This window comes from Mustela lutreola, chromosome 7 (genome assembly GCF_030435805.1).
Source record: "Mustela lutreola isolate mMusLut2 chromosome 7, mMusLut2.pri, whole genome shotgun sequence".
Taxonomy (NCBI): domain Eukaryota; kingdom Metazoa; phylum Chordata; class Mammalia; order Carnivora; family Mustelidae; genus Mustela; species Mustela lutreola.
Genome location: NC_081296.1, coordinates 92,221,664 through 92,234,862, shown reverse-complemented (window position 1 = coordinate 92,234,862; position 13,199 = coordinate 92,221,664). Strand labels below are relative to the sequence as shown.

General features: G+C 39.2%; 2 long non-coding RNA genes across 4 annotated transcripts in view; one reads left to right on the top strand and one right to left on the bottom strand.

Moving 5' to 3' along the window:
• Positions 1-10,881, top strand: part of LOC131836479 (uncharacterized) — a 38,784-nt gene extending 27,903 nt beyond the window's left edge. Inside the window, exon 3 of the long non-coding RNA XR_009355635.1 lies at positions 10,593-10,881. This is a non-coding gene — a long non-coding RNA (uncharacterized LOC131836479). The remainder of the gene's footprint in view (positions 1-10,592) is intronic.
• LOC131836478 (uncharacterized) overlaps positions 1-13,199 on the bottom strand; it is a 134,701-nt gene that overhangs the window by 3,375 nt on the left and 118,127 nt on the right. The gene's annotated exons all lie outside the window — the stretch shown is intronic.

The following is a 13,199-nucleotide window of genomic DNA, read 5'->3' as shown; positions in this document are numbered from 1 at the left end:
AAGTGACAGAATTGTGGCTTAATTTAAAAAATCAAAAGTATTCTTGCATTTAGAGAATCTGATACAAGAGTCAGTGGGATACTCTGAGATCCTTTCTCTCACATTATATACTCATTTATCCATTAAATTAATAAGTTTTTATTGAATCTGAGTGTGTGTCAGCCACTACGTTATGTGTTGAGGTTATAGTATATTGCTCCTATCCATATAGAAATGATGTTTTAGTGGAAGAGAGAGCAGTTAAACCCATAATCATACACATAAGCATACAATCACATATTTTTATGAGTGCTATTAAGTAAAAGAGCAGGGTTCTCTGAGAACATGTGTCAGAGAAGACATGAGAACAGTAGGCTTTAGATGGTGAAAAGGACTTATGTCAAGTCATTGCGCAGGGCATCAGAGAGCTGACACTAGACCCAATCATGTGTTCTCTGTCTCACCAACTTGGCAGTGAAAGTTTAGGCTGAGTGATGGAAATCCCAAATCCGTGAGCTCCTTTCCTGGCTTCTCCACTATTTTGGAATGCTGGGCAGCCTTGAGAGACCCCTAAATATTGGCACCAAGAATGGATGTTTCAAATTTTTGAAAATCGTTTTCTTCTTTGGTTAAGATCTCTCTGCTTACAGTGGGGTTGACTAGAGGTTGGCAGAGGTAACAATGTCCGTGATTAAAGAAAAGAAATTCCTTAATGGCCAAAGAAATCATTTAATCATTAAAACTTCCAGGCTGCAACCACGTTCAACAGCTTCTTTGAGTCTACTTTGTTGTGAAACCACAAAGTTTTGTTCCTTTAGAAGGTTCGGTCAAAATGTACACTAATTCCCATTACAGACTTAAAAAAAAAAAAAAGACTTTACTATTAAGTAATCTCTACACCCAATATGGGCCTTGAACCCATAACCCTAAGAACAAGAATCATAGCTCTTTCGGCTGAGCCAGCCAGACACCCCTCCATTATAAACTTCTGCCCAGATAAGTTTACCAGACCTATCCATTAGAAGAAAATGCAAGTAAAAGCATCATTAAAAAAAAAGATTTTATTTATTTATTTGACAGAGATCACAAATAGGCAGAGAAGTAGGCAGAGAGAGGGGGGAAGCAGGCTCCCTCCTGAGCAGAAAGCCCGATGTAGGGCTCGATCCCAGGACCCTGAGATCATAATCTGACCTGAAGGCAGAGGCTAAACCCACTGAGCCATCCAGGCACTCCTAAAAGCATCATTATTAAAATTATTAGCTAACAGCAACCAAAATGAATCCATTCTCCTCTTTGGAAACCAAAGAAGTTGGAATATGGATAGTAGCCCATAGAGATAGCAGAGTTTGAGGTTATTTTCTCTTGAAAAAACCCGAAGAGTAGGGATAGGATAATTGATGGCAAATCCATATACTTTGGAGATCCAACAAGCACACAGCCAAAAAGCCTCCTTTTGAGAACACTGAGGAGCTTTGCCTGCCTGCCTGGATGCTGTCTACCTTGGGGAAGCACCGGCCATCGGATGGTACAGCTTAAGTTCTTTCTAGTGTTTGATGGGATAAGTGACTGACTTTCCTCAATCTACAGCCTCAATCATAGTCAAATGCAATTCTGTTGAAATGTTTTGTTTGTTTTTATATCTTTTTATTATATTCAGAAATTGTTTGCACATATATGCTATGTATAAAATCTTTGCATTAATGAATAAATGGGATTATAGCATATATGTTGGTTTTTTGGGGGGTACAGACTAATTTTTTTTCTTTTCTTTTTGCAAAGCTCCTCCCTTCTCTTCTGTTTTCCTGCTGTCCTGAACCCCCACCCCAACCCATGTCATCAAACTAGCTTGTATTTTTGCAAATTTTTATTTTGTCTTTTTTAAAGATTTATTCATTTGGGGGGGGTGAAGAGAGTATGAGCAGGGAAAGGGGCAGAGGGAGAGGGAGAATCTCAGGTAGACCCCCCCCCCAGAGTAAGGAGCCTGACTTAGGCTCTTAGGACCCTGAGACCATGACCTGAGCCCAAATCAAGAGTTGGCTACTTAACGATGTAGCCAACCAGATGTTCTATTTTTGCATATTTTTTATTCATGCTTATATAATCTTATGTAGGCATATATATGTACACAAAAGCATATATAGTCCCATATGTGGGTTTTGGGCACCATTTTTTAGAAATCATATTATATACCCTTTCGACATCATACTATATATCCTTGTCCTGCATTTGTCTTTCTCACTAGGAAGCACCTCAGGAGACTATCTCCAAGTCAACTGACATAGCTCCACTTCATTTCCTACCACTTCTCTGGTATACCATGTACCATGACTTACCTTGTTTTCAGTTTTCTGCTATATTGAACAATGTGGTGATTAACTCCCTTGTACATTTGTCCTGTATACCAGGGCTCTCATTTTTAAAGGAGGGCTTTCCAGAAGTGAGAATTCTGAGCCAGAAGATGTAGCTATTTAATTTTAATAAATGTTATCAGATTATTTTCCAAATAAGTATTATAACAATTCCCATTTCCATCAGGAATAATGACAGCATCATTTCTCCCTGCATCCATATCAGAATGTATGTTATTATTCTTTCTTATTTTTGCCAGACTAATGGGTTTAAACCTTGCTGTTACTTTATTTTTCATTTCCCTAACTACTGGTGATTTCAATCTTTCACAAAGCTGTACACTACCTGGTTTTGCTCCTCCACAAGTTGGCTATTTTTTTTTTATTTTCAGTTTTATGTTTGAAGAGCTCATTGTATAATGATATTATATTTTTCATTTTGCAAATTTTTTTCTAAATTTCTAATTTGCCCATTTTTGTTATCATTTGAAATACATATTTTAATATACCTTAAATTGTATATATTTTCTTTTACAGCTTCTAGGTTTACTATCTTAGTTATGAAAATGTCCCAAAACATGGACATTGTTGAAACATCTTTATTCTTTTGTTTTGTTTAAGCTTTTAACCCATCTAAAATCATTTTTGTATAATTTTCTATGCCATCTGAAAATAACCCGCCCTTCTCCCACTGAATTGGTCTAACATCTCCATCATATATTAAATTCTCATATATATCAAGGTCTATTTCTGGATTCTGTGTTCTGTTCTACTGATTTATCGATTCGTATGCAAATACTTTGTTTTTAGGCCCTTTATGAGATCTCCTGACATTTGATAATGTATGTTATTCCTGGCTGTTCTTCTCTTCCTTCCATTTAAAATATGACTGGGCTGGGTGCCTGGGTGGCTCAGTGAGTTAAGCCTCTGCCTTTGGCTCAGGTCATGATCTCAGGGTCCTGGGATCTAGTCCCGCATCGGGATCTCTGCTCGGCAGGGAGCCTGCTTCCTCCTCTCTCTCTCTGCCTGCCTCTCTGCCTACTTGTGATCTCTCTCTGTCAAGTAAATAAATAAAATCTTTAAAAATAAAATAAAATAAAATATGACTGGGCTGTCTTGTGCACTGTTGGTGGGAATGCAAATGAATGCAGCCACTGGAAAACAGTATGGAGTTTCCTCAAAAAGTAAAAAATAGAACTGCCATAGGGTCCAGTAAGTCCACTGCTGGGGATTCATCCAAAGAATACAAAAACACTAATTCAAAAAGGTATGTGTACCCCTATGTTTATTGCAGCATTATTTACAATAGCCAAATCATGGAAATAGCCCACGGGTCCCGGTAGATGAATGGCTAAAGAAGATGTGGTACACACACACTGGAATAGTCCTCAGTCATAAAAAGAATTAAATATTTCCATTTGTAACAACATGGATGGATCGAGAGACTATAATGCCAAGTGAAAGGAATCAGTCAGAGAAAGACAAAAATCATATAATTTTCGTCCTATGTGGAAATTGAGAAACAAAACAAATGAGCAAAGGAAAAAAAGGAGAGAAAGAGACAGACAGAGAGAGAAGCAAACCAAGAACAAACAGATGGTTACCAGAGGGGAGGTGGGTGGGGGATGGGTGAAACAGGTGCTGGAGATTAAGATTTCACTTATCATGATGAGCACTCAGTATGTGTAGAATTGCTGAATAACTATATTGTACACCTGAAACCTATATAACACTGTATGTTAACTATACTAGAATTAAAATTTTAAAAAAATTCAGTTATGTTTTTCAGGCATTTGTCCCTTTAAGTAAACTTCAAGGCCAATAAGTGCAAGGAAAAGTTGTGTTTCCTGGACAGAACCTTTAAAAATCAGAATATGATGTGCCTCATCTTCTTTTCCTATCTCGGTGATGGCAGAAGCACTGACTGAGATGAAAGTTCCTTCAGCCTGGGTTCCTAGGTGACAATATGGTGAGCAGAGTCATCCTCATGACCCATGTTGGACAAGTAGAATCAGTGAGAAATAAAGTTTGGTTATGTTAAATCACAGAAACTGTGGAGTTGTTACTGCACATTACCTAGCTTGTTCTAACTTATGAGACCATTGGGAGGCTTGGATCAGCTAACAAGTGTACAAACACATTTCTAAAATAACTTGGAACCCTGTTACAGATCGATACATGTTAGGCAATATAATTAAAACCACTAGCAAATAGCAACGAGACTGAAGCTGCTTCCAAGTCTTGAGATGAGGCTTTCTGGCCATAGGGTTTAGCTTCAGGTGATTGAGAAGATACATGTACCAGAAGAAATATCTGACTTGCTTGCTAAATACTGTGGTTAAAAGTTTAATGCCTATAAAAATGCAAACCATTTCACAATGATAAGATGATAGTCCATTACTATAAAGAAGGAAACTTAGAACACATTTGAAGATGATGAGTTACATCAGTGATTGCAAACCAATGGCCCATTGCTCCAAACCTAGGCCTAGGTTTACTTTGATCACAATGTTTTAAAATCAGAGAAATACACACACACTACCTCTCGTGGGAAAACTGGAAGATCTTGCCACTGTAAGATTATACTTCTGCATGACCCAAATCTCCAGAGCTGAGTAATGGCATTTCTGGCATTTTCTAGTTCCCCAGGGCTCCCGCCCCAACTTTGTTCCCTTATACCCAGTCCACTTCGCCCATGTACATTTCCTACTTGCCCAGGGTTGTGTAGGAAGGTGGGACCCCTGACTGCAGAGAATGAAAATCTGATTAGTTCTCGAGTAGTAGGGTACAGTGAGGTCTAGATACACTATGAAGGAAGGAAAAGTGAGGTATTGATGCCTAAGCCCTTTGGTATCTTTTTGATAAAACTGGTTTGTGGAAGAAGAGACATTTTTCTTTCTGCAGAAAAGAATAAAAATAGGTTTTTATTTTCCACTCTGTTCCAGACCACATGGGATAATTAATTCTCTCAGCCCCCTCATAGAGTTAGAATTTCAGAAATACCATGAGTCAGAAAATGAATTTAGGGAAACGTTTGCAAAATCTTGTCTCTTCAGAAGAATCTTAATACAACAAGATAATGAATGATCAATAAAACCCTCTAACTAAACCTGTTCCATCTTGTTCATTTGAGAAGGAGTTTCTAACACACAAAAAAGATTGGACAGAAAAGTCTAGAATCCAGATTGTTCAGTGTATAATTCCTATGCAATTGTTTCAGCATTATCTTAACTCCTTTGCATTCATGTCCCTTAAAATACCTCTAATGGTAATTGCATTCGTCATTTTGGCTTCACTTTCATTAAAAGAGAAAACATCTTACCACTACCACCTTGCAATCTGTTAACTGGCCTAGTTTTCAAAGGCAGAATTTCCTAGTAAAACTATGCCTCTTGTTACACATGCAACCAATAAAACAAAAACAGCCTATATAATTTTTAAAAGATTTACTTATTCGAGGTAGGAGGGGTGGAGGAGAGGGAAAGAGAATCTTAAGCAGGCTCTGCATAGAGCACAGAGCCTGAAGCCCAACACGGGGCTTGACCTCAAGACCGTGACCTGAGCTGAAACCAAGAGCTGACGCTTAAATGACTGCACCACCCAAGTGCCCCCAAAATAGCCTGTACAATTTATTTTTTTAAATTTTTTATAAACATATAATGTATTTTTATCCCCATAGCCTGTACATTTAATGTAACTGTGTAGATTTCCATGCTATCAGTAACTATTTTATTAATGTTCTAACTTAATTCAATGTATTAGAAACCAAGGTGAGATCAGATATTGGTCTAAAGTAATGACTGTGTCTTCTGAATTATCGGGAATACACAGTGGGTTTGAGAGTGGGGCCTCCTTTGGATCTTCAATGAGATACTTCTGTCTGTTTGACGATTTCTTTTTTCAAAGATTTTATTTATTAGAGAGAGAGAGAGAGAGAGAGAACAAGCATAAGCAGGGGAAGTGGCAGGTAGGGTAGAAGCAGGTTCCCTGCTGCACAAGGAGCCAGATGTGGGACTCAATCCCAGGACACTGGGATCACAACCTGAGCCAAAGACAGACACTTAACCAACTGAGCTACCCAGGTGCCCTGTTTCACGAAATTTTAAAGGTCATGAAGAGCTCATTGAGGAAGGAAGGAACATGGAATATCTGATTTTAGAGCATCCAAAATTCCAATTTATCTCATCAATAAAGTGCCCCTTCAGTCCTGCTTTTTGGTTGGACAGGAAAGAGGTGGAAATTTAAAAACACCTGAAGTAAACTTGTGGATTGAAGAGCGAGAGACCTTCTCAAATCGGAGACAAGAACTTTTCCATCTGCATATTTCAAACACAAACTTTTTAAAAAATTATTTTAACTTTTAATTTCAATAACTTGAGTGCCTTAGAAAACTGCATTAACACCGATGAATTTTATTTTTCTATTTATTTAAACCCTGAGACATTTAAAAATACCTTTTCTTCTTCAAACAAAATAAGGATGATTTTCATAGACCTGTTGTATAGCTTCGGATGAAATAAATACAGCGGAGAAATAAGTTGCTTCCTATCTTCATTCTAGTTATAGTGAAAAAGTTTTTCTGGATTCTGGATGATCGTAGTTTCCTTTAAAAACTACTCTGGAAACCCTTCATAAATGAAAGGAATGTGTATAGTCTGCAAATTCCAAGTGTGCTGTCCTCATTTACCCAGTGGAATTCAAAATAAGCCCCAACTTGTGAACATATTAAAGCAGATTGAAATGGATATTAGCGGGATTTGTAAGGAGAAGCACTCCAGTCAGTCAAACATGCTATGCAGGAGAACTTTGATAATGTTGTTTTACTGATAATTACCTGCCGGCTGTCACCTCAAAGTGGGATTTCATGCAGGTTCCAGTATTTAAATATTACATTCAGAGCCAAGCCTGCCAAGATACTTAGGCTGATCTGGCCACGTCCATTTTATTTCACAATTATCTGTGTCTTTCTTCATGAAAAGCAATGCAGTTAACTCTCTTTTAATTGTGTTTGATCTGTGTGGGCCAGAGCACGCTCAGAGCACACTCCCCCTTCCATGGTCCAAGCAAGCCGGTTCTGCCTTCTCTCCCTCTTGGAGGCCAGCGGACACACCAGAAATACTGGAGGGCAGCACCTCCTGACTGAGCATGAATATTCATGTCATCTCAGCAACTCATCTCTGGGGCAAAGCAAACACCCCACACTTACATTAACTAGAGGTTGTTTAGATGGAAAGGACCAACTGACCTGGCCGTCCTGGACAGCTAGTGCCCGGGGTCTCCAGTCCTGCAGGGAACTTCCTTTTTCCTGCAAACCCCCCAGCCCCCGCCGCCACCCCATCCCACAAAGCATCCCCCCACCTCCCCGCATACTGAACTCCTAATTAAATTTAACAGTTTCAAGAGTTTAAACTGTATATCTTTTTAATTGTGTCCTACTTTGTATTGGCTCATGCGCAAGTCTGAACATGGATATTACAGCTTTTTATGATATAATATCACCCTAATTGGTGCTTCATAGGCCGTGGTTGAATTCTTTTCAATTAAGCTCTAACGTACAGTAACTGTTTCTCTCTGCAAATGCTGGAAAGCCATTCACAAGAGAGGACTGGTACTGCACAATTCCGAAGTACCTTAATGTGTCAAAAATGTTTTGTGAAGAAAGCTACTGTAAATGCAATCACCTACATTGGTGTTCCCATTGTTAACTGGGAGTAAAAGTATTGCTAATTGTCCTGCGTTTTAGCTGGGTTTTTAAAGCATTATGTAGCAAGTACACCGGAGGGTCAATTTGTGAAGTGAAATACTTAGCATGCAAAGCGTAATACAAGATGCTGTGTAATACTTGACCTCTCAGCATAATAAATGTAGCAGTGAAACGCTGTGCATTCAGTATTCACTGAATAGAGCCTTCGCAGTGGAACAAAACCAGAAAATGTTCTCTTCATTCCTTTTTTTTTCACTAAGCGAAAATTATTCTTTATAATGGCCATTGCAGCAATTAGCTGGCATTTGGTGGAATAAATGTGCAGAAATAGCAATTTCTTATTTTAAATGAGATTTTGTATGGAGCCTGCAAATTACTTGAGGTATATGAATAATTGTGCCTTAGCTTTATGCTACAGAATAGGGTGTGGGTGGGTATAAAGATTTCCTATTTGCAGTTAAATGTTTAGACATTTTATTATTTTAATTTCACTCGCAGTCTGCCTGGATTGACCCTGCTTTCCCATTGATCATTTTATGTGCGCCTGGAAGCAAGTGTGCAGATGGCGGGAGACTCCCAATTAGTGCACTATGTTTTTTATGAATGTGACATGTGAGTGCAATCAGGTCCCCTCTGGAGGCAATGGTGGTATTTAGGCTTTGGGATCCTAAATCGATACAATTTAATAATCTGCATGGAATGAACGTTTGTCAATATTCTCTGCAGTCAAATGCAATTGGAAACTTCATTAAATGTTTATCCAAAGTTTTTCACCTTATTGAAATGCATTCTTTCAGGCATTCATGATTCATCTAATTAGCCTTAAGTAGGGTATTTTTTCCTCTCTCAAAGTGATTCAGTTAATTATGTCCATATATTCATAATTATAAGGTGGATGAGTTGGGTAAAAACTGAAATTATGAAATCTGCAGAGAGAGTCTATGAGGTTCAGAATGTAGAATACAAAAGAGAAATGAGTAAAAGTCAGAGCAATGAAATACTTTGTTTTAATCCCCCTCAGCCTACTGCCCCCCCAACTGCCTTCTCACAGAGTCTTGTGTCTTATTCACTTATCACTTGTCATCCAACAATTTCAAAAAACTGGTTTGAGGCAAGCACATAGCGAAATATATATATATATATATATATATATATATATATATATATATATACAAATACCAAGAACACCTGACTAATGTCTTGGAAATTATTTTTAATTTAAAAAAATTAAAGAGAATATGGGGCACCTGGGTGGCTCAGTGGGTTAAAGCCTCTGCCTTTGGCTCAGGTCATGATCCCAGGGTCCTGGGATCGAGCCCCGCATCGGGCTCTCCACTCAGCGGGGAGCCTGCTTCTCTCTCTCCCTCTGCCTGCCTCTCTGCCTGCTTGTGATCTCTGTCAAATAAATAAAATATTAAAAAAAATTCAAGAGAATATATAGTCATGTAAAGTTTAACGATTCAAACAGTTCCTTTCACTCACCAACCACCATCAAGATACTATCACTTTTTTAAAAAAAGATTTTATTTATTTGAGACAGAGAGAGAGAATGAGCAGGGGGGAGAGGGAGAAGCAGGCTCCCTGCTGAGCAAGGAGCCTGACATGGGGCTCAATCCCAGACACTGGGATTATGACCTGAACCCAAGGCAGACGCCTAGCCGACTGAGCCACCCAAGTGCCAGATACTATTACTTTAACCAATTTCTTACATGTTCTCCTTCCACATTTTTAAGTCCTTTCTTCTAATTCCAGTGCTTCACACACTTTGTTTGGACAATCATACATAGTCTACAAAATATCTTAAATTTCAAGAATTTTGTTTTATTTTTCCCTAGGCAACTTTTCTAGTTCAAGAGAAGTTGTCTTTAAAATTGTATATTTGAATTATTGTTTAGCTAAATGAAGGGACAGTCTACCCCAATTTTTATTTTACCTAAGACCTAAGCACATACAACTTTTTACTCAAGCTAATTTTCTTTCTATCATTGAGTGATGCCAAAAATTCTTCTGCCAATGCTATAATGAAGGCAAGCCATTATCAAATGACATAACTCATCTGTTAGCGCCAACCCGTGATACTACAAAATTGGAAATAGGCTGGATTAGTTATTGTTCCTCTCTGGGTAAAATGACGTTCTCATACAGTAAGCAGCTACAAATCCATCACTCTACAGACAAGTTGTGTCAGCAATCCTCCTTCACAACAAGCCCTAGGGAGAGTGCTAGGTGATTATATTACTGTCTTTGCCTGACGGTCATGCTCAAGATCTTTAACAAATTGCATAGCCACCGGCCCGAGAGACTTGTACAATTTCTGTCCTATTTTAACTCCTTGTGATTTTTTTCTCCCCTGGGGCAAATAACAAGTCATGATCATAGTTTTAACATTTTAAATGATTTATAGTAAACCCAACTAGCTGCCTACAAGGAAAAATCTAATTTTAAAAATTATACATATGAAATGAAAGAATGCAAGTTATAATATTTTTCTAATTATTCCTTTCTTGAAATGTTCCTTTTGAAACTTCTTTTTTTAAAAAAAGATCTTATTTATTTGACAGAGAGAGCAAGAGCAAGAGTGTACAAACAAGGAGAGCAGCAGAGGGAGAGCGAGAAGCAGACTCCCCGCTGAGGAGGGAACCCAATGTGGGACTCAATCCCAGGACCCTGGGACCATGACCTGAGCCACAGGCAGATGCTTAGCCATCTGAGCCACCTAGGGGCTCCGTCCTGAAGTGTTCCAAAGAAGAAGAATGTAGCGGACTAAGGGTAAAATTTAATTCACATCTTTGTGGGCTATATGCAAGTGTCATATATATAACTACGTGAATAAAGGCAATGGTATGTTAAAACAGAGAGACAAATGTCATCTGTGTTTTCTTATTGCTGTTATTAAAGAATAATGCCCTGGCCATGGTGATCACCTGGATAATTCTTTTCATAAGGTATTTCATGTCATTATGATCCTCTAACAAATCTTCACTATTTCCCCAGAGGTAAAAAAAATAAAAAAAGTTGACACATATAGTGAAAATCTGCCATATATTGAACTGTTAGTCTCAGCACCATTGGACGTTTTATTATATCTCTGCCATAACATAGAATAACAATATTTTCACCTGGGACATTTACCAAGGTGCAACCTTTCTCTTCCCAAAGTGAAATAGAGGGGCTACTCCCTGTTTTGAGTGTCCACACCAAGAAAGAACCTTTCTTTTCCTGTTACCCAAGGAAGTTCCAAGGAAACTCCTAGAGTTTCCTTGGGCGACATCAATGCAGAGGGCTCACCTTGGATGGCTGCCCATTTCCCGTATCTATTCTTGCTCTCTTATATCCCGTCTTCACTGGGGAAGAGCCTCTTCCTTCGGGATATTCTCCCCACTCCCACTTCTGGTTGTCCAATTCCCTCTCCTCTTTCAAGGCCTAGGTCAAACATGCTCTCCTCTATGAAGTTTTCTCTGCTGTCCTCCTTAGAAGGAAGCCCTTCCTCTTCAGAACCATGAGAGCCATGAGAGTATTAGCTACTTGTTTCTTCTCAACACACCCAAGAGCTGATAGGCTGAGGTACTGCATCAGAAGCTGTATCCAGGGGTGCCTGGGTGGCTCAGTGGGTTAAGCCTTTGCCTTCAGCTCAGGTCATGATTCCAGGGTCCTGGGATTGAGTCCCGCATCGGGCTCTCTGCTTAGCGGGGAGCCTGTTTCCCCCTCTCTCTCTGCCTGCCTCTCGGCCTACTTGTGATCTCTCTCTTTCTGTCAAATAAATAAATAAAATCTTAAAAAAAAAAAAAAAAAAAAAAGAAGCTGTATCCACCCACAGGGGTATCCACCAAAGTGAGAGTTCAGCCACATACTTAGGAAATACGGCTTACTCTGTCTTAACCATGGATTATTGAAATACAGTGTCATTGATAAACACCCATTTCTCCTGTATTGAGTATACATTAGTGTGACTGAAGTATGTTTTAGAAGTTTTATTTATTTTAGAGAGAGAGTGTAGTGGGCAGGAGAGAGGGAGAGGAGGAGAGAGCCTGAAGTAGACTGCCTGTCTGCTGAGCGCAGGGCCCATGCAGGGCTCCGTCTCATGACCTGAGACCACGCCCTGAGCAGAAACCAAGGGTTGGTCACTTAACTGCCCCTGCCATCCAGGTGCCCCTAAAAGTATTTTTTAAATGTACTAAGGGCTGTGAATCTTTGAGAGGTAAAAAGAAAAGCTGCATCATACCCTGAATGGATGAGGCTTGCGTCATCCTTGTCCCAAGGGGACAATAATAATTCTCTTATTTATGGCATTCCGGACATTTCCCTGGTATAGGACTCCTGGAAAGATACGACAAGCTTTTGGGACATATTAATAATGAAGGCTGTGAACACATGCAGCAGAGACTTGTCAGGTGGTCTCTCCACTTGGGTCAGTGTCGTAGACTTTGAAATCATTTTCCCTTCCTTCAACATTTTAAACATTTAAAAAAAAATTCCTTTCTATTGAGTAACCGCAGTATAAATTTAACACCCCCCCCCCCAGTTCTTTCTTGATACTTATGTATTGAGCTTGATGTTTCACATTTGTTCAGAGTCTCAAAACGTAAAAGTTCACATGAAGTTCATTGTGCTTTCGCTATGCCTCGTTGTGCCTGGAGAACTGGGCAGGTTCCGACGGTGCCCTTCCTCCCATGGCGAAAGAGTTGGTGAGCAATACGGGATGCCATCATGGGATTTCTTACTTCATCTCATGTCTGGTTAAAGGTAGATCAGCTCCAACAGAGCACGGCTTCTTGCAGGAATGTTTATTTGCCTTTCTCTTATCTGGCAGTATTAAACACATTTTGGGGGTAGGGAAAGGGTGGCTGGGTTACAGACATTGGGGAGGGTATGTGCTATTGTGAGTGCTGTGAAGTGTAAACCTGGTGATTCACAGACCTGTACCCCTGGGCTAATAATTTTATATGTTAATTTAAAAATTAAAAATTTTTAAAAAATATATTTTAAAAACCTCACACAATAAAAGGTAACTAACAGTTTTTTGGAGAGTTCTGTGCCGGGAACCATGCCAAAGATTTTGCAAACATCATCTTGCTGGATCCTTACAACACCACACGAGGGAGAAACCATTATTACCCACACATGACTAGGAAGGTACTGAGCAGAGGGATCTGCCCCCTTAGAATGTT